Source organism: Rhinolophus ferrumequinum, chromosome 21 (assembly GCF_004115265.2).
Source record: "Rhinolophus ferrumequinum isolate MPI-CBG mRhiFer1 chromosome 21, mRhiFer1_v1.p, whole genome shotgun sequence".
Classification (NCBI taxonomy): Eukaryota; Metazoa; Chordata; class Mammalia; order Chiroptera; family Rhinolophidae; genus Rhinolophus; species Rhinolophus ferrumequinum.
Genome location: NC_046304.1, coordinates 43,358,195 through 43,382,346, shown reverse-complemented (window position 1 = coordinate 43,382,346; position 24,152 = coordinate 43,358,195). Strand labels below are relative to the sequence as shown.

Below are 24,152 nucleotides of genomic sequence, written 5' to 3'. Positions count from 1 at the left end.
CATCAACTCAGAAACCTTCCTTCATGTGAAAACAGTCATCAAGAAGAACTAAGAAACCTTCTAGAAGGGACAGCTTTAGGGAGACCTGTGCTGTGGTTCTTTGTGTTGACATCTTCTAGAACCATCTAGCAAGTATCTGCCTGGGGCAGGAACAATTTCTTCTAGAAGGTTTGGGTGTATTTGTGCAGGACACAGGTTGTCCCATTCAACGTGGAGTCTGCCTAGACAGAGCTTAAGTGGTTCCCAAGAAGTGTCACTCGAACTATATTTAACATCAGCCTGGTGAGGGAGGGCACTCATTCATTCATTCATTCATTCATTCATTCAGTATTCAGCAAGGGATAATCAAACATCTTCTATTTATGTATCACTATATGAGTTGCATCAATGGTATTAAAAACACATTTGTCAAACTTCAGGTACTCATAGTTTAGCTGGGGGTAAAAACCAACATATTAAAATGACTTAGAAACATAAGCTTGATAACGGGATCCCCTTGCTTCACTTCGAAGAGTCACTTCTGGTCAACCCTCACTCAGAATGGAAAGAGTTTGAGGCGTAGCAGTCAATAATGACCCATTTGTTTACAAGGACTGACTTGGCTTGTACCTAGTTATTTCATCTTCTAGAACTAAGTTAGAAAACCTGGAGTTTATCAGGAGTTAGCCAACTTTTTTTTTTTTTTTTTTTGTAAATAAAGTTTTATTGGAACACAGCCACACTCACTCATTTGTGTGTTATCTAGGCTACTTTCATGGTACAACAGCAGAGTTGAGTAGTTGCAACAGAGTTTAAAATGGCCCACAGAGCCTACAATATTTACTTCCTGGCCCTTTACAGAAAAAAGTTTGTTGACTCCTGGTTAGAAAGACTCAAATCAGAACAGCACCCACTAGCACCCACCAAATTTGACAACTTCATAGATCTTTCTACCAGCTGTCACAGCTGAATGTCTTGCCTAGTCTTCCTGGAACTTTCCAGAGGAAAGAAGAGTGTAGGCGGCAAGGGTACTTACTGTTCCCCCACTGACTTCAAGATAGCCAGTGGTTAGCATCCCCTGGTGGTTAGTGACCTCAAGGGAAAAGTTTAGGACAATCTCCTTTCAACAGCCTGAAATTAGAGGTGCTTTGCTGGCCAGCTTCATCAAAGTCTCATTGTCTAAAATACAGAGGGTGCCAAAAGTATGTATACACATTTTAAGAAAGGAAAAAACTATATTAAAATTGTAATACTCAATATATACCAATAACAAAAGATGAATACAAGTCACGTGTATACATTTTTGGGGGACCCCGAGTAGTTGCACAGTCTAACTTGGACCCTTGTAAAATAATGACTTCTTTTTTTTCTGATTGGAAAATTAACACATGATTATTAAAAACTTGAAAAGTACAAAAGAAAAAAAGAAAAACCAGTAGTGACTCCATAATACAGAGGTGACTGCTCTCAGCATTTTGGTTCGTGTTGCAGATTACTGATGAATTTACTTTTTAACCACATCTCCTAAAATTGAATCGTATAATAATGCTGTTTTTAACTTGTCATGAAGTATTTTTCCCACTGTGATTTTTAATGGCTGCACTGCATTCCATACTTACATGTATTCCTTTAAATAATTGCCGGTCACTGGATATTGAGTTGGGCTTGGCCATTTCGATGTAGCCGTGGACCATCAGGAAAAGCCTGATACAGATCAGATGTGCCTGAATTGCTTTTCCTGGCACAACCTTAAAATACGGTGGGGGGGGGGGGGTGGATTTTTTTTAACATCTTATAGTCTTCTCAAACAAATTCCCTTCCTGTCTCTTTTTCTCTGTTGCTCTGTCCTCATGAATAGTTAAAAACTGCTCCATTTGTGGAGGTCTAGGGAGGGTGTGTGGCCTCCCCATGATCCCTGTACGTTTATAGGAACAGCACAGTCTTCTGATTTATCCTCTGCTCAGTTCAGATAGTCAAAAAAAATTCACCTAATTGTCATTTATTGTCTTATATCTCATTTTGGCAGGTGGTCAGTTCTTTTCACTACTCTGAATTTAGTTTTGTCACTACTGTCCTAGGAATTTAAAATCCCTGGGTGTCCACCCTAGAGTCAGGCTCCTTGCTTAGAGTCACCATCCCTGTCCATGACAAGGGCCAGGCCTCTCGGAGACTTAGGCCAGCCTGCAAGAGAAGCATTAACCGCTGGGCACTTGCGTGGAGTGCTTGTCAACACGACTTCCTCTGGGAAAAATGCCAGCTATTGTACCCTGTGTTGTCTCCTTCTCCCCAACTTGCTGATTCTGAGACTGCCATTGGGCCAGCTCCTTAGGTCTCTGTCATGGCACCCAGCTTGTCCAAGGGCACGTGCCGCCATCCTGTTACACTGATGAGGTGCCTGGCTCTGCTCCACAGATCCCTAGGTCTTGCTTCTGAGGCCATGGACCAGACAGGTCAGCCCCAGCTGGATTTGACTTTGCCAGTTCACCTTCTTCTAATTTACATATTCAGCAGCAGCTGTTGGTCACCCAGCTGGTTCAAGGTTGGTCCTAGGAAGGCAGAAAAGGAAGACTTCGTTGGTTTTCATCTACCCTTTGAATGCTACGAAATCAGAACATGAGAAATACATGTGTATGTAATAATACTTACTTTAATTATTCAAAAATAGCTTTGTCCAAGGGTTCAAAAGGAGAGCCATAAGCAGATGGCGTGTGCTGGCCTGTGCTTTTTATGTCCACGGGTGAGTATAGAGGTTTTGGTGGGAGGCAGAGTTGCTAAAGAAAGCAGCACAGCAGTGGATATTTCTCCTGTCTCACCGCTTTGCCAAATTATTTCATAAACTCCGTTCATTTCTTTGCATTTTCTAGGTGTATAGTCTTATCGTCCAGCTATCATCCTTCATACTGCTATCTACACCCTGTTTCCTGCCTCACCTGCCAAAAATTTAATGAAATTGATGATGATAAGGAACAATAATTAAATTGAAAGACGCTAGTGATAATCATATTGATTAGTGATTGAATAGAGTACATGGTGCTATCCTATTATCCATCACTATAGAAGTAATTTTTTTACATGACCCGATATCTAGTAAAAAAAAAAAAAATGGTAGTGGGATGACTAGGTTTAAATATCTTCTCTGTGTTAAAATAAAGCTAGCATATTTATGGTTGTGAAAACCTATAAATTGTGAATACATCAACCAGGACACAATGGGGAAGTTGTCTTAAATTGAGGTCCATTTATTTTATTCACATACTGACGAGCATTATTTAAGCCTTAATTAGTGCCGGGAAGGATGGCACCATGCCAAGTTAAGGTTCTGTTGTTTGTCCAAGGCCATAAATCTAGATCCAGGAGAGTCAGAGCTTAGCACTCGTGTGACGGCTGCTGCCGGGTTATTGTCGTTCACTGGGGTTAATGGGGGCAGCCTTGCCTTTACTTCCTCTTCCAAACAAAGCAGACACCTTGTGCAGCAGCGTTTCTCAACCTCGGCTGCACGCCACGCTCCCCTGAGAGCTTTTAGCAATGGCTTGTGCCTGGTTTCCACCCCCCTAGGATTTCATTGGTCCTGGGTGCAGGCTGGTCCAAACCAGCCAACACACATGAAGGACAGAACACTGTCCCTTTAGGAATGCCAAATTCTCCAGTTGGCAGTGTGTGCAGTTTCAGCGGCCACCCTCCTGTTAAACCTGATATGACCTCTTGGGGGGGGTGGGCGGTGTAGGATATGCCATCCTCACCCCATTTGAGCATCTAGACCAAAGGTTCTCAATCACGGCTGCATATTAAAGTCCCCTGGGAAGCTTTAGCACTCACCAGTGCCACTCTCTCACCCCCCGGGATTCTGATTTCATTGCTCTGGCATGGGGTCCAGCCCTTGAGGCTGAAAACTATAGATTTCAAAGAAATATTATGTGCTATTTAAAACCAATTGTGAAACTTAGGAACTCAGGTTCTCCAATTTCTTCACTGCTTCACACCCCTGGAAACAGAATGGTTTACAAAAAGCATGTTTATAACCACTTCCACCACCACCCACGTACACACACAATAAAAGGGCTTGAGGGCACCATATTTATTCTCATTAGCCATTATTCCTCAGCAACCAACCTCCTCTGATCAGATGGAAAGAATGTCCGGTTTAGTTCCTGGAGCCATGAGGCTCTGTCCTTCACAGAACTCTCCTTGGAGGTTGCCTGAAAGAAATATTTGGAATTGATTTAGTGTCTAGTTATGTTGTAATGAAAGAACACACAGTTTTTCTTTGTGAAACAAAAAGATCAGTGTTGGAGTCCCAGCTCTATGACCTTAAGCAACGGAGTTTGGTTTCTTTATCAAGAAAATAGAGTAAATAATGCTTGTGTGACAATGTGAAGGATCCTTACAGGTTAATTACCTGGAAGCACTTCATAAACCGTGAAGTGCTATACAGACAGTAGGTATTGCTTCAGTTATGGACATACCTTGGGATTAACTGTGTTAATGATGATTTCCTCACGAGGCTCTGCTTTTCTCTGAATTGTCAATAAACCATTTCACGTTCAACAAATTTTGGGTACCCGCCACGTGCCAGGCATTCTGAGAGGCACGGAGGATCCAGCTGGAGAACAGATAGGGCCTCCACTGTTATGGAGTCGGGGAAAGCAGATAATAAGCAAGAAAACAAACAAAACATTCCAGCCGCAGTAAGTGCAAAGAAGGCGCTTACTAAATTGGATGGAGGGGGAGCTCGGCTTGAAGCCATGTGGTCAAGAAAGGCCTCAAAGAAGAGGTGACAAGTCCCTACGAGACCTGAGGATGAGAAGGAGCCAACCGTCTGAAGGGTTATCCAGGCAAGGGGACTGTTGCGGGCTGAGTTTTGTCTCCCCGCAGCCACCACCAAATTCATTTGTTGAAGTACATGACAGGCCGTGTGAGGACACAACAAAAAGATGGCCATTTGCAGGCCCAAGGAAAGAGATCTCAGGAGAAACCAAACCTGCCAACACCTTGATCTTGGACTTTTAGCCTCCAAAACTGTGAGAATATAGAATGATGTTGTTTAAGCCACTCAGTTGGTGGTATTTTGTGACGGTAGCCCTGGCAAGCTAATACAGGGACGATAAGGGCAAAGGTCCCAGCCCCAGCCTGGCACATTCCAGGAACCATCAGAAGACCAGTGGCCAGCACGTTAGGACTGAGAGCAGACTAGTAGGAAATGAGTTTTGTTTTGTTTTTTAAGTAGCAGAAGCCAGATCATGTGAAACCTCTGAGGCCATAGCAAAGAGTTTGGATTTTAGTGCAGTGTATTTTAGTCGGAAGTTACGCAAGGATTTTAAACAAAGGAGAGAAATGGTATTTATGGGGTTTTTTAATAAACTTTTCAGTTTGGAATAATCTTACATTTATACTAACATTGCAAAGAGAGTACAGAGAGAGCTCATATACCTTTTACCCAGCTTCCCCTCATGGTAACATCTTACGTAACCATGATACATTTTTCAAAACTACAGACTTTATTCAGATTTCACCAGTTTTCCTACTAATGCCCTCTTTCTCTTCCAGAATCCAGTTTAGGATACCATGTTACATGGGGTGATTTATATTTTTAAGTGTTTGCTCGGGGCATTCTATGGAAAAATGGGTGTTAGGACAGCAAGAGTGGAAGCTGGAAATCCCGTTGGCAGGCGATTGCGATAATCCAGACCAAAGGTGATTGTGGGATGGGCTGAAGAGATGGCAGGATATAGATGTATTTTGGAAACAGACTGACTTTCTGTTGGGATTAATGCATGAGAAAGGGGCAAAACGAGAATGACCTCAGGATTTCTAGCTTGGTCTATTGACCCTGAGTGGGTGTTCCCTACCATTGCCAAAGTGGGGAGCAGTGGAGGAGAAGCAGGTTCTGAGGGGAAATCCAGAGCCCCATTTGAGACACAATCAGTGTGAGGTACCAGTGAGATTTCCTAGTGGAAGTGGCAGGTCAGGAGTTGGGTGTGTGAATCTGGATTTCGGGAAGAGGTGTAGGTCATGCCTCAGAGTTGAAAATGAGTAAAGTTATATAAGGAGAGGAGTGACAGAAAAAAAGAAAGTTCTGGATCCTCCAGGATCAAGAGCACCCTAGTACTGAGAACGACCTTCCCGTGGCTCTCAAGTCCAACTTCTGATTTTTACCTTTTCTCTTTGATTAAAATTCATTGTCCATCACTGAGTTGCCCTTGGTTTGAGGGAATTAGACTATCTCATGTAGTTAACTAAAAAGTTCTAGTACCTGAGAAATCTGGTTTCTTCCCCTGGGTGGCTGCGTGCCCTGGATGAATTGAGTAAGCATTTCAATGCGTTGACTCGGCTCATCTTGCATGGCCTTGGGGAGATGGCCAAGTCTCCCCCTGAACACAAATACCTTCCCCTGAAGTTACCAACTGACAAAGAAGGAATTTTATCATCTAAGGAGAGCTCTCTTTTTTTGAGAATGTGTTATTGTAATAGTCATCATGAAGTTTGTTTCTTTACTAGTATTAGTATTTTTATGTTTAACATCAAGCAGACAACGTGGATAGATGGAGGGTAAAATAATTTATTGACACATTGCAAAACGTACGAAAGTTAATTTGTAAAGCAGAGGTGCCAGTGAGAAATGCAGGATCCATATTTACAGGTGTCTGACTCTGATTATCTTTTCCTTGAATGAGTTCTAATTGAGGATTATAGAAAGAAAGAAAGCATTTGCTTTATTTTTAGACAGAATCTCTGACGTCTTCCACTTTTCTCGTTCTGTTTTTACCCATAGAGGATTATAACCAGCTACCTACAAAATCTGCAGTTTTCTCTAAAAAATAGTGCTAAATAGAAGGTTGCACAAGACACCCCGATTTGCAGTTTCAAAGGCTTATTATCCACTTTGGTCCATGAAGTGGAAAGTCAATGGATTTACTCAATCTGTGTTTAATAGTATCATTTGAGGACAATGGAAAACAGGTCATGTTTGATTCCTTAAGATGTTGCCTTTGCTGTTTGTGGTACAATTTGTGATCTGAGAGCTGGATGTGAAAAAAAAAAAAAATGTGGGCAAAAGGAGCATTCGTCGTCCAACAGGAGGACTAACTTTCTGATTGGGTAAAGTAACAAAGCACGTTATCTCTGCAATTCAGAGAAGCTAGGACTTCTTGCTAGGAATCAGTATTATTAATAGATAGAGCTTAAAATAGTGTTTGCTTTTTGTCTACGCCTAGTTTACTGGTACTGTGATAAATCTAAAAGTGTCCTGCCTGTGCTGACCTGTTAGAACTAAGTGTTAGGAAGACAGTTAACCAAACTGGTCAAAGGGACGAGGCTGACCCATGGTTAGGAAACCAGAGGTCAGAGCTTAGAAAGCAATACCAAGTATCACGGTCTGGGTGACCATTTTACAGCTACAATAGGAATAACTGACTCAAGCAAGAGTTAGCAATGTATGCTAAAACCACTGAGCGAAATATTGGGGAACAGGAATTCACACTGCCTTAGAGTGTCACTCCAGAGCTTATGTATTAATTATAAACAGTGGAGAAAGCTACTGGATACCATCAAGTAAGCACATTTTGCATCACCAATAATACGACATAATATGCCTTCCATTGTGGCATGCTGAGGACACATCACCTATGGATTATCCTTGCCCAAAATGTTTAACCTGAATTCAAAAAGGAGGAGACAACCAGACAAATCCAAATTGAGGGACACGCTACAAAACAACTAGCCAAAAGGAACCAGTGGAATTCAGCAACTAAATGTAATGCCTAATCCTTGATTAGATTATGGGTTAAGTGGGAAGGGGTGGTGCAGGGAGCAAGAAAAGATATAATTAGGACAACTGGGGAAATTTGAATATAGACCATATATTAGATAATAGTATAATACAATATTCAGTCACTATTGCATTTCTTACCTGTGATCATTACATTGTGAATCTGTAAGAGAATGTCCCTGTTCTTAGGAGATACGTACAACATATTCGGGAATGAACTAACAATCTCTCTCTCTCTCTCTCTCTCTCTCTCTCTCTCTCTCTCTATCTATCTATATATATATATGTAAATTTTATTGAGGAACATGGGGAACAGTGTGTTTCTTCAGGGCCCATCAGCTCCAAGTCATTGTCCTTCAATCTAGTTGTGGAGGATACAGCTCAGCTCCAAGTCCAGTCGCCGTCTTCTATCTTAGTTGCAGGGGGCGCAGCCCACCATCCCATGCGGGAATTGAACCGGCAACCTTGTTGAGAGCTCGCGCTCTAACCAACTGAGCCATCTGGCCGCCCCACAAACTCTTGCTCTCATGCGGTGCAGCCAAAAAATTTTTATTTACATATGTATTTTTTCTTCTTAAAAAAAGTCATAAAAATTGAACTATTCACATGTTGCAAAGAGATGTCAGGTAGCTTACTCAAGGTTATACGAATCTTTTGTTTTTCTCTAGCCATGAAGCAAAATTTTCAGTTTTCTCTCTCTTTTAAGTGATCCTGATTTCATTAATGAAACTGAAAAAAAGTAGCCTCGTCATAATTATTATAAGCATCATCATTGATTCTATTCATCCAAAAGATGTTTATGAAGAGAAAATTGTTTGAATTGCAGAAATCCTAGGTTCTCTCTGAGTAATTTCATTCTCTGGGTTATGTTCGGAAGTTTTGGAAAGGCATCTAGAGATGCTTCATACTAGACCTCTAAGTGTACAACCTTGCTAAGGGTTGTAGCCCAGGCTCTGTACCTCCCTGTTTGTACACTCCCCTATCTGTGGCCCCCTAACTATAGCACTTATGCTGTATAGTAATTGCTCATTTAACTGTCTCCAACTTAGTTAAAGCTCTGTGGGTGCATATACCATTATTAATATCAACACAACTTGAAGGGACCTAGGAACAATCTAACTTTCATAGAACAATATAGATTATTAAAGGGCATAACAAAGACCTAAATAAATGATAAATATTCCATGTTTGGGTGGCCGATTAACTCCATTGGTTAGAGCATGGTGTTAATAACACCAAGGTTGCCAGTTCCATCCCCACATGGGCCACTGTGAGCTGTGCCCTCCTTAAAAATATATATATATATATACTCCATGTTCATGGATGGGAAGACTAAATACAAAAAAAAGTAAGTTTTTTGCTATATTAATCTGCAAATGAAATGTGATTCCAACCAAAATCCCAATAGGATTGTCATAACTTGATTGTAGAAGTCTAAAAATAGCCAGAAAGAAATTTTGAACAAAGAATGAAAAGGGGAGATTCATCTATTCCAGATAACAAAACCATATTAAAAGAGTATCGTATTGGCACAAAGATAGAAATAGACCTAAGCTTATAATGGGATTTTCATGCGTAGTACATAAAGCATCTCAAATCAGTTGGGAGAAAAGGCATTGAGTCATTTTCTTAGAAAACGACATTGGCTCAATTGACATTTCTTATGGAAAAGTAAAATATTAGATCCCTACCTCACTCCATATTAAAAGATAAACTCCAAAAGGAGTTTAGAAACTAAACTGTGGGAAACCATTCAAATCATTTACAATATACTGTTTATGGATACATTTATGTACTGTAAGAAATATAAAGTTTATAAAAATATGGACCAGGTTCACAACAAATTTGTGATAGCGGTCAGCCTGAACTAAAAGAGGAAGGGATTTCAACTTTAAATATGAAACTTTCTTTTTAAAATATGGAGCCAGGGCAGAATCAGAATCAAATATGACAAAATGTTTACACGTGTTCATTTTGAGTGATGGGTAGTGGTTGTTTGTCATATCATCTTGGTATCTTTCTGATGTTGGTCTTTTGAGTTTGGGATAAAAAATATTCATCTAACACTACTGTTCCAGGAGATTTAAACCTCGATTTTCTGTGATCCACTCTCAGTTCCTGTCATGTAGCAGTTGTTTCCCAAAAGTTTGGCTTTTTCTCCCCCTCATAAGCAACCAGTTACTGTGGGAAAACAATGCACTTAAAAAAAAAAATTATAAAAAAGGCAGAGCTTTCCTGTTTATTTACCTAGAGCTTTGTGTTTATGTTTGTTGAGTCCAGTTGTTGGCACCTCAGTGAACGGATTGCTCCCGACAGATGGTAGCCATCAAGCTTTGGTTCTTAGAGCATTTTGGATGAGGACACTTCAGGAGTCTGCCAAAGCTAGCAGCTGGCCAGCCCTGTGGAACAGGACGACGTACTAGATTCAGAGAAGTCACCAGCCTTGGACCAAAAAGGTTCCAAAGCAGGGTTCTGAAGCCCAATGATAATGGGACTTCATTGTTCTGCACTTCCCCAGCTGTGAAAAGGGCACAATGATGCTTACTTCGGGGATTATTTGGAGAATTCAGTGAGACGATGCATGTCATTTACTCCATAAAGAGTGGTTCTTTTCTTTAACTTCAGTTATGCTTCATGGGAACCACTTCAGATGCTTGGAGATCTGCAAATGGAGAAATTGTTGGCGGAGTTCTTTTGGAGGGAAGATGCTAAGTTCTCATATTTCTGAAGTCTGCAATCCCTACTCCTTTTCCACCATCCAGGATGGGGCATCCTTAGGCGTTCATTGAGAAGTCACATATCCCTGGGAGCATTTTGAGTTCAATTTTCCAAGGTGGGGCAGGGATTGGTCACTGCCCAGAGCTCTGGATCCTCTGCTTAGTGGCCTTCTGCCTATAAGTTGGGGGTTCTGGGTTCAGATCCAGTCCTTCCTTGGGTCTCACTTACCTGAAGGGAATCCTGATTGGTACATCTTGGCTCCAAGAGGTGGCAGCCACCTGTCCAGTGTAGTAATCAGGAGGATAGAGGCAGAATGGTGAAGGGATGAAAGCTGCAGGCACTGGAGTTGGACCAGTGGGTGTGATTCCCGGGTCAGCCACTTAGTGGGTGGTTAAGGCATGTTACTGCACCTCTTTGTGAAGTAATAGGTGTACTCATAGTTCCCACTCATTGGGTGCTTGTGAAGATTAAATGTGTTAATCATGAAAAGTGCTCAGAACAGTGCTTGGTGCACATAGTAAGTGCTCAACAGGTTAGCTGCTATTGGTGTGCCATATTTCATCAAGTCTACTATGGCCATTGTTTTTCATGTTTTAACAACCCTAAAAATGGAATGGATGTTAGAGTTGATGGCATCATACAGTTGGAAGCGGCAGCATTGTTCTTTTTTGGTGGTGTAACTGGTAGTGTCTTTGATTCAGTGAAAGCAACATGAGACTCCCTTCTGCACCGGATGTTGAGATGTCTGAATAGTGAACGTAAGCACTGAAGAGTGTTTGCATATAAAGTGTGAACACTGTACTGGATTCTGCCAAAGGGAAGTCATTGAATAATAAGTTGCTCAGTGAATCAGGCCTGGGAGGTTGGTAGTTAACTTTTTCCTGGACACTGACTGGCTTCCTAGTAACGCGAATGACTTGATAACGCTCTGAAAAAGGGACGGTTGAACCTTCTCTATTCGTAGGTTCAGAGCCATCATCTTTGTAAAAGAGATTTCTCTCTCAATTCCCCGGCTGCCATCTATCTGATAAACACCTTCAGGGACTAAGTCTCCAGTAGTGTCTTAGTCTTTTAAAAAAGTGAGGCAAGGGGGTGATAGGAACTCCTCTGGAAAAGAAGCTAATGATTTCAATAGATATAATTTCAAAGCAACTTTTGTTTATGCTTTTGATGCACTGGAAGCATTTCTTCTATCTGCTCTACTTGTTTGCAGACTCTGAGGTTTAACCAAGCAGCATATCAGCTATTGCTCACCAAATTCTGTGCTTGATCTTCTGAGACTGATAGCAATTCTATCTGAACAATATTAAGCTGTTAAATCATATTTAAATCATATTTCCCCACTAATACTTATTGAAGGCCTGTTTATAGTCCCTCAGATTTCACAGCCATTTGGTACATTATTAAATACAGACCTTACAGAGCTACATCTGAAAATTGCATCTTGCTCCCAGCCCTTTAAAGAGACGGTCATAAATACTTTTGGAATACGCAGACCGTTATATGGAATAATTTTAATTTTCTTTAGCTGTGCCAATCAGATTATTAATAACTAGATGTTGAAAAGCATTAATTAAATGTCATCATGGAGCACATACTCGGGGTGAAAACAAATAATTTACTATTTATTGCTAAAATGTTTTATTATCACTCAGAGGAAATCAGAAATGTGTCATGAGTTTGAGTTTGTTTTTTAACTCAACTTTACCTTGGTTGGCATGTCAAAACTAGAGTGAAATGTTGAAATAAAATATGGAATGTATTAAGGGAGATCCTCAGGAATGAAGGACACTGGAAAGATTGATTTTTTTTTTTCTGGTAACTTAATTTTGATGTATAGGTGAAGCCTTGTTTTCAGCACCCACTTAAATTTGCTTAGAACCATCTGGGTCTCTTGAAATAGATGATATTAAACCAGATACATCCGTTGCACACAGAGCATGCCTTTGGTGAGGCTTTTTGTAGCAGTTTGGAATCAAAAACAGTTATTGCTTTAAAAAAAAATGAAGTAGTCAATGTGATATTCAGGGAGACTTAATATTCTGCTTTTGCTAAGAGTTCCTATAATGGTATTGCTTCCTGTAAGATTTGCTCTTACTATTCAAACAATCTTACTCTTGGAAATAATATTCTCTCTTATACAATTAAGGATAAAATATTAATTAGTGACTCCCTCTGGGTACAGATTTTTGAGAGTTCTGGTTTTTGCCACATCTGTTCTCTCACTGCCATGAAGACTGTCTTCTGGTACCCACCCTGTAAGTCTGCACCATGGGGTACTGAGAAACAGAAGGTACAGTGGGGAAAAATTATCACCACGCACTTATGCAAATAGAAATGTCCAATGGAAAGGACGTTTCCAACTCTCTATGCTTTATGTTGTTCCAAGCCAGTGCCCTGACAGATAACAGGTGTTTAGTTACATTGGACAAAGTCAAGAAGTGGTTTTATTGGGCAACACATTCAGAGACTTTAACAGGTTTTTCCCTGCAAAGTTGGGATAATGTACTTGAAGAGTCCTACACTGTCTCAAGGGCAGTCAACCCCAGCCTTGAGAGATGAAGGAGTTGCAGCTGTTTTTAGCAGACCTAATTTTACTTGTATTGTTCCCAACCATTCTTCTAAATTGACAAGAATGTAAAGTCTTCTCATTTAAAGACTGGTCCCTTGTTCCCCAGAGGTGTAATAAATTCTTATGTTTCAAACCTTCTTACCCCCCTGGATGTTCCTGACCCCCTTGGATCAGTTTTTTAAATGATAATAAATGTTCTGAACTGAATAATTGATACAAGCCACCTATCACAGTTCCTACAGGTAATAGATGTTTAGTAAATATCAATTATCTTCCTCAATCCTTTTGTCTTAACTTTGCCGTGAGAATCTGAGAAGTCATTTTGCCTTGAAAAGAGACGATGATCTCAGTAGTACATTAATTCATTGTACCAGAGGCATTTGTTGAGCATGTATTTGGTACCAGGAGTTGGTAGTTTGGGGAGGTAAGTCCTGTCATTGCAACATAATATGGTAGGTGCTATAGGGAACACAGGGTAGAAAAGGAGACTAGAAAGAAAGACGGGATTGTGATGCAGGGAGAGACTAGCTGAGAAACAGGAGAATTGCAGTAGGTCAGGTGAGAAAAAATGCAGCCCAAAATTTAAAGCGATGGCAGTAGAAATACAGGAGAGGATTAATGAGGAAGAGGGAGAGACACTGGTGCCTAATTAGATTTGGGGGTGGGATGGGACAGTTGTCTGGGATAATTCAGATTTTTGTCATGGATAGGTGGTCGTGCCACTGTGACAAGGAATTTTTTTGTACGTGGTTTAGGAGAGGTTGATGAATTTAGTTTGGGTCTGGTTGAGTTTGAAGTGCTCATGGGAAATTTAGTGAAAATAACCAGTACAAAATTGGGTCTATAAATCCAAAGCTGAAACCTAGAGATTATAGATTTGGAAGTCATAAAGCAAAAGTAGTTTGAAGTCATGAAAATGGAAGATATTGCCTAAAGGATATGTGTAAGGTAAAGAGAGAAGAGGGGAAAGGCTGGAACCTGTGGGCATATCAACATTAAAGGGGAAGGAAATGGAAGACTATCCAATAAAAATGAATGAGAAGGAGTGCCCTGAGAGGTGGGAGGAGAACGGGTGTGTGTGGGGGGAGGGGTGGTGCTAGGGAGTCACCAGGCCCAGGAAAGAGAAAATGCCAAGGAAGAAAATGTCACCAATGATAATTGCAACATAGTTCAGGAACATGGGATTTAAAAGGTCCTGTGGGATTGAGCAATAAGGAGGTCATTGGTGACCTTTATGAAAGGAGTGAAATTGTGGGCGCAGAACCCAGCTTGCAGTGTACCAAAGAGGAATTCAGAGATGCTTGGCTCTGAAAGGAGGAAAAGGAATTGAATCAGATGAGACTCAGGGTTGAGGGAGAAAGACTGTGGAAGATTTCCCATCTTGGTAGAAAACAAGTTCATGTTCTGATTCATCTCCTGTTCCAAACACATAGCAGCAACAGATAAAATACAGAAAGAAAACCAAAATGATATCGCTAGACTCATAGATCAGAAACAGGACGCTCAGGAGGATGGGTGTGTGTGGAGTGGCTGGACTCTGAGCCCGGGGCAGGCCATCGCAAGTGTTCATATGGGTCTTATGAGGCAATGGGAGTAAAAGTGTTCCGTGCAAAATAGGGGCACAGAGCCAGGCTTGCTGTTTGAAGAAAGAGGCCTGGAGGGGACTCTTCCACGGGTGAAAGGAGGCTGAAAGAATCTCCTGTGACTGCCATAGCTTAAAGTACCGATTTTGCTCTTTAATGGTTTTAGGTTTTACTGTAAATTGATGCAAGGAGTAATGAAGGGAGTGAAGATGGAGAAAGAGAGAAAAGAGAAAAGCTTCCCACCCCAAAAAAACCCACAAACCAATTATTAAGAATGATAGCCAGTATGATCAACAATCCAGAACATGAATTGATCAACAATCCAGAACATGGAATTTTTATAGATGAATCTGATTAAAATAGTATTTTGTGCTGCTCAAAGAGGAAAATAAGGAAATGATATCCATTTTACAGGGATGAGAAATTGAACAGAAACTAACAAAAAAGAAACAAGAACTTAGGATTTGAAAAAAAAGCAATTAGAAATTTGGGAACTGAGTCACTGAAATGAAGGACTCCATAGGTAAGATAAACTGTAGACAAAATTAAAGAGATAATCAGCGAATTGGAAGGTAGTATTGAGGAATACAACCCATTTCATAGCACAAAAATAAAAAGGTTTTTTTAATAGCTAAATTTATTAGTTATTAACAATTGAGAGTTGTGAGTTGCCATATGATTATCTCATAGGAGCAGAAAAATGCAATAGAGGAGAAGCAATTTGAAATAATAAGAACTGAGAGCTTTCTGGAATTGAGGAGAGACGTGAAAACTCAGATCAAAAGTATACTTTGAGTAATAGTAACAATGGTTAACACTGACTGAGCACTTATGTTTCAGGCACCATTCTATGTGCTTTCCATGTATTAACTCATTAATTCTCTAATAGCCTTGAGATAAGAGCATTTTACATATGAATATACTAGAAAGAGAGAATATGTGTAACTTGCCCAAATTCACACAGCTGGGTGGTAAGATTTCACCCCCAGCAGTCTGGCCACCCTCTAATGTCACTCTAATACTGAGGAGATAGACAAAAATAAATCCATACTTCGTTGCAGTGTAATGAAACTGCAGGGTATTAAAGAGTTTTAAAAAGCTCTTAAAAACTACTTCACTACTTCAGAGGAAACAGAGATCACACACAAAGGGACAACAATAACCCAAACTGTGCACATCTGATTAGCAATAATAGATGGAAGAAATTAATGAAGGAATATATTTTAAAAGTGAACACAGGAAAAGGTGTGGGATACAAAAAATGTGGACCTATCGATTGATACATTTACTGTCATAAATTAACTCTTGGCTGTGAAATACTGAGAGGAAGGAGCCAGCAAGTGAATGAGAGTTTGAAAGAGCCTGCTCCCGGAAATCAGAAAGCAAATGGTCTTCATGAACCTCCAAGATAGAAAGGGCTGGGCAGGCAAGAATATGTCTAGAGGGAGGAGAAAGAGGGGCAGAAAGTCACTGAAAGGGAAGAAGACAGGAAAAGGGGCTTATGGAGGATGATGGAGGTCAAAGATAACCTGCATGGGAAGTAGATGAGGGAACCACCTCCAGAAGAGTGAAAGGATTACTTGAAAGGTTTAACAGTCTGGTGATTTGGGAAATTTTGAATGAGTTAGTGCCAGCAGCCTAAGTAATTGTGTCATTTCCCCAGCTGTGCTTTGCAAACTACGTGTAGGAACAAAGGAAATCGTTGAATTGATTCAGGATTTGCTTTCAGGGTGGGTTCAGCAGGGAATGGAAAAATTGAATGAGTAAGTGAGTGAAGGTCAAAATGAACCATGGAGTCCAGTAGAGGCTCTCGGGGATCGGAGAGCTCAGCAAGGTCAGGGAAAAGGTGTCCCGGGAGTGAGAATGAAAGAATTGAGGTTGAGGTTGAAGAAGTAACTTGAGTTTTCAGATTTCAGAAGTAGAGTAATTCCAGGAGATTCAAGACCAGGATGGGGCTTGGGAAGAAGTAGGTGGGAAGGAGAATAGAGGTGAAGGTCATTGAAAGAGAAGTAGAAAAGGAATTAGGCCCATGGCATTGGATGGGTGGTCCCTATGGAACTGAAATCACAAAGCTGTGGGCATGAGTTGGGGTGAATCAGAAGGTTGATTGTGGTCCTCTCGGACCTTGTTCAGTGAATTGAGGGGCCAGCATTCTCCAGATTGTGAATAACACCCATCAGCAATGAGGACTTGTGGTTAGAAAGCTCGAGCCTGGAAAGAGGAGGGACCTGAACGGTGCCAGTCATTCTACAATTGACCACTAACCTCTAGGAATTTTCTGTCAAGGATTCATTATGATTTCTAGAAATGGATTGATTGATGATTCTGAATATGCTGCCTCATTAATGCTGAGATCTATATTCTAAAGGAGTACATATCCTCTGCTTTATGCTGGTGACTCAGCTTATGACACATGTGCCAAACCATGAGGGCTGTGGTGTTTGCTGTATTGCAGACCCTTCACCACCTCTTAACCACAGCCAGTGGATTCATTTGTTCAAACTACGCAGTAATCACAGAATTCAGTTGTCCTCTCACACCTTCTCTCCAGGTTCCAAAGTCCAGAATCAGAGCTACTTGCTAACTTGGGTGATGATGGCAGGGCCCCATCTAATGGCCCTTTTGCAAAGTACAGGTGGAACAAGGAGGCTCTCTGATGCCCCTCAGTGAAAGGAAGGCGAAGGGGATAGAAGGTAAACCAGCTGTCCCCAGCGAGGAAGTAACTTCCTCAAGAGTGGGGGAGCAATAGTGCTGATAGTAATATGGATATTGGCAGGAATATTTACTGAGCTTCACTTCAGCATCCTGCTAATCCGTCTCTAGCCATGATCTTACCAAATCCTCATAACTATGAATATCCCTGTTCTACAGCTGAGAATTGAGGCTCAATGAGAGCAAGTGGTCTGCTCAAGGTCAGAGCTAGCCAGTGTCAGACCTGGGACTTGTTTCTAGGTTAGTTTGGCCTCGGAGCATGTAATTAATATCTATATTTGGCTCTAAAAATGGACTTATGAGGCTGCTGTGGAATCCGCTACCTGAATGTTTAAAGCCTGGCTAAAGGTTTAAATTTTCATAGTGAAGAAAGCAAGATAGTCCTTCCCATGTCCTTCCCATGTTACAGAAGCGATATCAAGATTTTCTTTCCCCTGCCAAGTTTTGTAGGGCAGCAAATAATCTTGAAATGGAAAATGGCTTTTCAAGCTTGTCTTCAAATATGGGTGGAAGGACAACTCAAGGACAGGACCCTCTTGAGTCTGGCTGAAGTCAGATACCCCAGGAGGAGAAGGTGAGGATGCTGGTAGCATGCGCAGAAGAGGAGGAAGGCGATTAGATTCTGAGAGAAAGAGGATCTAGGTGGAAACGCCATGATAGGGAAGAGACTGGCCCCAGACACCCAAAGGAAATAAGTTAAAAATAAAACCAGGCTAATGGTAAATCTAAGGGCTCCTTGACAGGAGCAAAGTTGAACCGAGAACTCCGTTCAATTTTCCTACGTTTTGGTCCGCATGTACCTTCCTCAGCTGAGATCAAGGGCCAAAAGACATCTGAAAATATCCACCACCAAAAACTACTCAGCATATCTCACCACGTGGAGAGAAATAGCTCTGCAAAAGTCTTTGTCCTGAACTGTTTATGGATTTTCCATAGTCTGTGCAAGACCTTGGACACATGCCACCTGCCAACTGGCAGCCGCTGTGCAGCCTAGGGACAAACCGTGCCCCTGATCACAGAGAACCCTCATGGAGTTTATTGTGACTTTCCCATGGTTTGTTTTGTTTTGTTTTTTGCATATTTATCCCCCAATCATTTCTTAATGAAGATTTTAATTGTTAGGAGAAATTGCATTAGTGGCTCCTGGATTTCTGTCTTCCCTCTAAATGATGTCAGTGGTAAATAAAGGCCATCCAAGTAAGTCCTTGTATTCATATTTGTTGTGGGTTGCGCCTGGGAGTCAGCGTGGACAATAATAACTAATGAGCAGGAAGGCAGCTCTTCAAACCAGGCGGGAAAATTCCTCCGGTGCCAGACAGAAAAGTGAATTCAGTAGGTGCTTGTGTAAGGTACCAGCACCGGAGCAGAACACCTAACACTTAGGTGTTAAGAGCAGTGTGCTATGTATTATCTCAGTTCACATTCACAACCATCTTAAGTGGGTATGGTTATGCTCACTTTGCAGGTGAAGGCACAGCTGTTTAAGTGAGGTGCCCCAGGCCACACAGGTATTAACTGACACAACTGAGATCCCCCAGTCTCCTGGTTGTGTCCTTTGCTCTTTCCACGCTCCACTTCAGCTGCCAAGAAGCAGATCCTATGGCCAGAGTGGACCTATGGGAAGTGTCAGAGATGGAAGCTTTCTGCCCTAAACTGGCTATCTGGATGAATGGAAGAAAAAAAATATTTTCTTTATCAAGCCTTGGAGGAAAACACTCTTTCCTCAAATACCCAACGTGGCATTCCTCCCTTTTTTTTTTTTTAATCATTAAGGCAAGTGACCCTTTCTTACCCAAACTCAAATTCAGATGTCTTCGAAGAGATGTTTAGAGAATGAAGCATTGTATAGAAAACCGGCTTTTCCCAAAAGCTCTGAAGAAACACTCTTCTAGGCCAAGTAACCTTGACAGAAAAGGTTTATATATAAATGCAGGCTGGTGATGCCTGGCCCACCCTTGGATGACCAGGCATGGAGTAAGGGCCCTTTGCCTGGAAGTCCGTACATCCATCTCAAGAACATTTGTGAAGCTGAGCCTCATAATGGAAATGCTGACACAACCTGCTATCAGCAACCACAATATTAAACAGGCACAGAGCCAACAGCGCTGGCTTGGAGCCAAGGAGGAGAGATTAGCATCACAAGGAAGAGATTTTAGGCTCTGGGCCGGGAGGGTTTTTTTCTTTTCATTAAAAAGGAATAAAAAAGGAGAGAGAAAGAAAGATAGAAAAAAGGAGGAATAGTGCAAAAAAAATTCTTGTTTAGCAACCCTCCTTCCGATTGTCCTGGAATATCCACATAAGCATAAACACAGCCCATTGTCAGTCTGAAAACTTGGCAGTGGCTTGACCTTAAAATAATCTCTGCAGAATCCCTTCCAACCAGCCCCACTCTGCCCGCCTTAGTTGGCCCATGTGCCGAATGGGTACGTTACCTTCTCCAGCAGAGGGAAAATAATGATCAGCAAGGCCCATTTTTCCCCTTGGATTTGGAAGACACACCATTTGGGCAAAAATCTGGGGTGCTACCTTCTTACTTTATGGAGCTCTGAGGAAGAAATGTGCAGTGGTGGAGCATCGTTATGGGGCCCAGGAAGACCTCTTACAGGACACTGCTTTTCTAAGAAGCTTCTCCCTTTAGATTTTCGGAGAGGGAGCCAGCCCCAGGACTTTCATGATGGAGCAGAACCAAGGTAGCCTTTTCCAAGAGAACTCGGGGACTGCCCACCCCCTAGTTCAGGGCAGGCAGGCGGTTCTCTGCTGCCAGCAGCTCTCAACACTGGGTGATGTGCCCAGTTTTCCTGCTTAGGGGTTGCCTCTGGCATTGTAGCTGCTTTCTCCAAACCAGCAATTTCTTGTGACTGTCTCTTAACCTTTTCATTTAAAAAAATTTCAAACCTTCAGAGAAGTTGCAAGAATGAAAACAGTGATTCTAGATTCACCAACTGTTAACCTTTTCCTACTTCTGCTCGCTCTCTCTCTGTCTCTCTCTCTCTCTCTCTCTCTCCCTCTCCCTCTCCCTCCATAAATATTAACTTATTTTTTCCCAGAATCCTTTGAGAATAAGTTGCAGACATCAGGACCCTCTTCACCCTTAAATACAATGTACATGTCCTAAGAACAAGGACTTTCCCTTACGTGACCATAGTGCAATGACTAAGTTTTGAAAATTTAACATTAATACAATGCTATTATCTGATACAGTCGTATTTACATTTTGCCAATTGTCCCAATAATGACTTTTATAGTGAACAATAGAAAACCTCATGATTCGTGTTCCAGTGCAGGCACACACATTGAATCTAGTTGTCGCTTTCTTTGGGCTCCTTTAATCGGGAGCAAATGTTCAACTTTGTCTTTCATAACACTGATATTTTGGAAAGTACAGGCCATGTTTTGTGGCTGTTCCTCATTCTTGGGTTTTCCTATTTGTATTTTCATGATTAGATTCCGGCTGTGCCTCTCTGGCAGGAATTCTGTATTAGTGATATGGGGTCTTTGTGGACTTAAAAAATGTCCTTTCCCCATACACGTGAGGCTTGGCTTCCCTGTTTAATTTTCTGGCTTTTGGGAAGACCTTGGCCCCCTTCGGTTTTTCAAGCTGTGTTCATCTCAGAGCTGGTGTGAGAGACCAGTGTGAGAGACAGGCCAAAGCTCAGGCGGATGTGTTCTTCTAACCCTGGAGAAGGAACAATGGCTGCCTGCTCTGAAATCACCTTGAGAGACAGCAGGAAGATTCCCAAAGCAGAGGCAATGGTGGGCTCCTTCTAACCCGGCCTCTAACTTCTGCAACTATTCCTGAAGCCTTAACAAACTGGCTCATTCAGAGCAGAAGTGGGTCTGATTGGATTAGAGAAAAGAAGCCAAATTCCCTGCCTCCATTTGCCTTTTGCACCCAAGTTGCTAATCTTGAGAATTCTGTTTGGATAGTTTTGGCTCCTAAATATCACATCCATTCTATCTTCTCTGTGTCAACTACTGTTGGCCTGGTTAAGGTCCTTATCTCTTTTCTAGAACAGTCACTCATTGAACCCATCTCCCACAGAGCTGCCTGCAGTTATCAATGTAGACCCCAAATCTGACAATTTCACAGTGGCTTCCATTGCCGGGATGGAATTCCATCTGGCCACTACTTTTCCTCCGTAGTTTCTTCATCCCATAGTCTTGCCTTAAGTTTATATTCCCCCAATTATCAGATGTTTATAGAATCCTTAGCTTCAGCTTCAGCTGGGACCTGATTAGAGTCTCAGGCTCTACTCCAGACCCACTGAACCAGAACCTGCATTTTAGTAAGTTTCCCCAAGTGATCTGTATGCACATTAAAGTGCTCAAAGTGCCATTTAGAACATGCTGGATGGGTGTGTTCTGTACAAGGACCTTAAGTTGCCGCTCAGGCTCTTGTTATTGGTATTGAGGCATGATTCTCAAACTAGTCTTTGATCCAAGGGATTCAGCCCCAAAACTTATACCTCGCAATAATGTTTCCTAATTTGTTGAAAGAAGGAAATTTCGTGGGTGGGCGTTTTCTCAAGTTTTCTTTTTTCTCGCACAATTTTTTTCTAAACTTTGACATCTGCTACTACTTGTTGGCTAACGAGATGTCGTCTGCTGGCAGACAAGAAAATGAATCAACTACTAGCAAACAAATGCTAATGTTAAAACTGGACTTGATGGTTTTTAGCCCAACAGTTAAGTTCAACAACAGCCAAAAATTGAGCTTCAATTATATATAAAATATTAAAAGACTGTTCGAGGGATGCACTGATGAACGAGATACGTCAGTTGAATAGCATATTCCCCACCACCCCTGGGGCTACATATGCTTATAGGGCTGGGGCACTAATGGGACCGAGGCAATGACCATCTTTTACTAGAGCCTTTGGGGTGCTGCTAGTCCAGATCTGCAGAATTAACTGAAATGATAGACTTTCGCTGTCACCTGTCAAGGTTATTTCATCTTCCATGTCCAGGCAGCTATCCAAAACAATACAACTAGGACATTCACTCTAGATTCTCCAGTTTGATAGGTAATTATATTTTAAAACAAAACCCACAATGGATCTATTGCCATTTGCCTGATTAGGCTTTAGCTGGGGAGATTTCAAAAGCCTGGAGCTGAAAGATAAATTGTTCAACCTTTCTTTGGGTGTTAATGATTTATGATCCTTTAATTTAACAAAAGGAGCAACAGCTGAGACATACCACTTTCCTGGAGGTAGTGTTCCCCTGGCAGTGCCATCAAGGAGATATGCATTGGGATCTCTGAGAGCCCAAGAATTTAACCATAACCACATGTTACCTCCCCCAAAAAATGAACTCATATATATATTATATATATATATATATATATAATATATATATATATATATATGCTTATGCTTTACTAAAAGATAATCAAGAAAGGCTTGGCAGAGGCCATGACCTTGGAAGATGAATTAGTGTGACACAGGCAGATAGGGTGGGGAAGAGCCTTTAGAGCAAAACGAGGAGCAAGAGCCAGGGCTTAAAAGGTTGCAACAGTGAGTTGTTAGGAAGCCTGAGGCTCAGAGGGGTAAGTGGGGGCCATGCGTGAATCCAGGAAGAGAGAAAAAAGGAGCATCACAGACGGTGAGTTAGTTGACAGGTAGAGACCAAGTGTATTAATTCCATATATTTGTGTAGCATTTTGGAATTTACCTGGCACCTTCACACCCATTATCTCACCTGGTCCTGACACGAAGAGTGCTCGCTTCCAGATGGTGAATTGAGGCTTGATGAGTTTCTAGGGCCACATAACTCCTAAGCCATGGAGCCAAGACTAGAATTAGATGTTTTGACTCTTGGTCTATACTCTTTCCACCATAACCAGACATGTTCCAGGGTGATGAACAAACCCATCCTAGTATATTGGGAAGAAAACGTCATGGGTGGGTATATGGATAGATGGATGGATGGAGTGTGGAAACCAGAGTCTCAAGAAAAAGGGAAGTTAAGGGTCCGGTGGTTGTCCAGGTGAGATAGAGAATAGAAAGTCTGTCAGGGAGATGGATTGGTGAGATACAAAGGCAGTGGAATTCACAGGACTTTGTGCGTGACCAGATATGAGAATGAGAAAAAAATAAGAGCCCAGGATGACACCCAAGTTTCTCCCTTAGATTAAAGGTCCACAAGAGGAGGAGCCAACTCAAACTTCAAAACCGAAGGGGTAGGGGTGGAGATGATGAATGGAGTTTTGAACATGTCAATTTAACTAAAATTAGATTGGTGTCCGATAGTCCATTGCTATCAAAAAGCCTGGAATTCAGAGAAAGTATCTGTATACACAGATTTGTTGGGTCATTAACAATCGAAGATTAACATTTTATTACAGGTATTCACTATAGTATTATAAACAATGGGGGGGAAGGAAAGGTCTTAAACATTAAATGAACAGATAGGTTCATTTGTGTTACAGCCGTATGATGAAATGTGATGCAGACCTTAAAAACGAGTGCTGGCTTTGTGGTAATTCCCCTTCTCCCCCCATGAGACTAACATCTAATATCAACAGGGCACTTACTGTGGCCAGGTCAAAATAAAGTGGGCTTTATCTGCTGTATGTCTTTGAGGCCTCACTCCTACCCATTAAGGGAGTAACTGATAATGCTCTTACTTCACAGATGAGAAAAGTGAGGTCCAGCTGTCCTCGTTAGTGTACCCAGGTCACCCAGCCGAGATGCAGAGCCTGGGCTTAACCCCAGGCCTGCTGACTCGAGTCCAGGCCCATCACCACCATACTATATTTTCTCTCTCTGCAGTTTTCTAACTATATTTTCCGTAATGAAGGAGTATTACGAGATGGAAAAGA

At 41.6% G+C, this 24,152-nt stretch overlaps 1 protein-coding gene across 2 annotated transcripts in view; it reads left to right on the top strand.

Moving 5' to 3' along the window:
• PITPNC1 (phosphatidylinositol transfer protein cytoplasmic 1) overlaps window positions 1–24,152 on the top strand; it is a 218,491-nt gene that overhangs the window by 144,263 nt on the left and 50,076 nt on the right. The window lies entirely within an intron of this gene.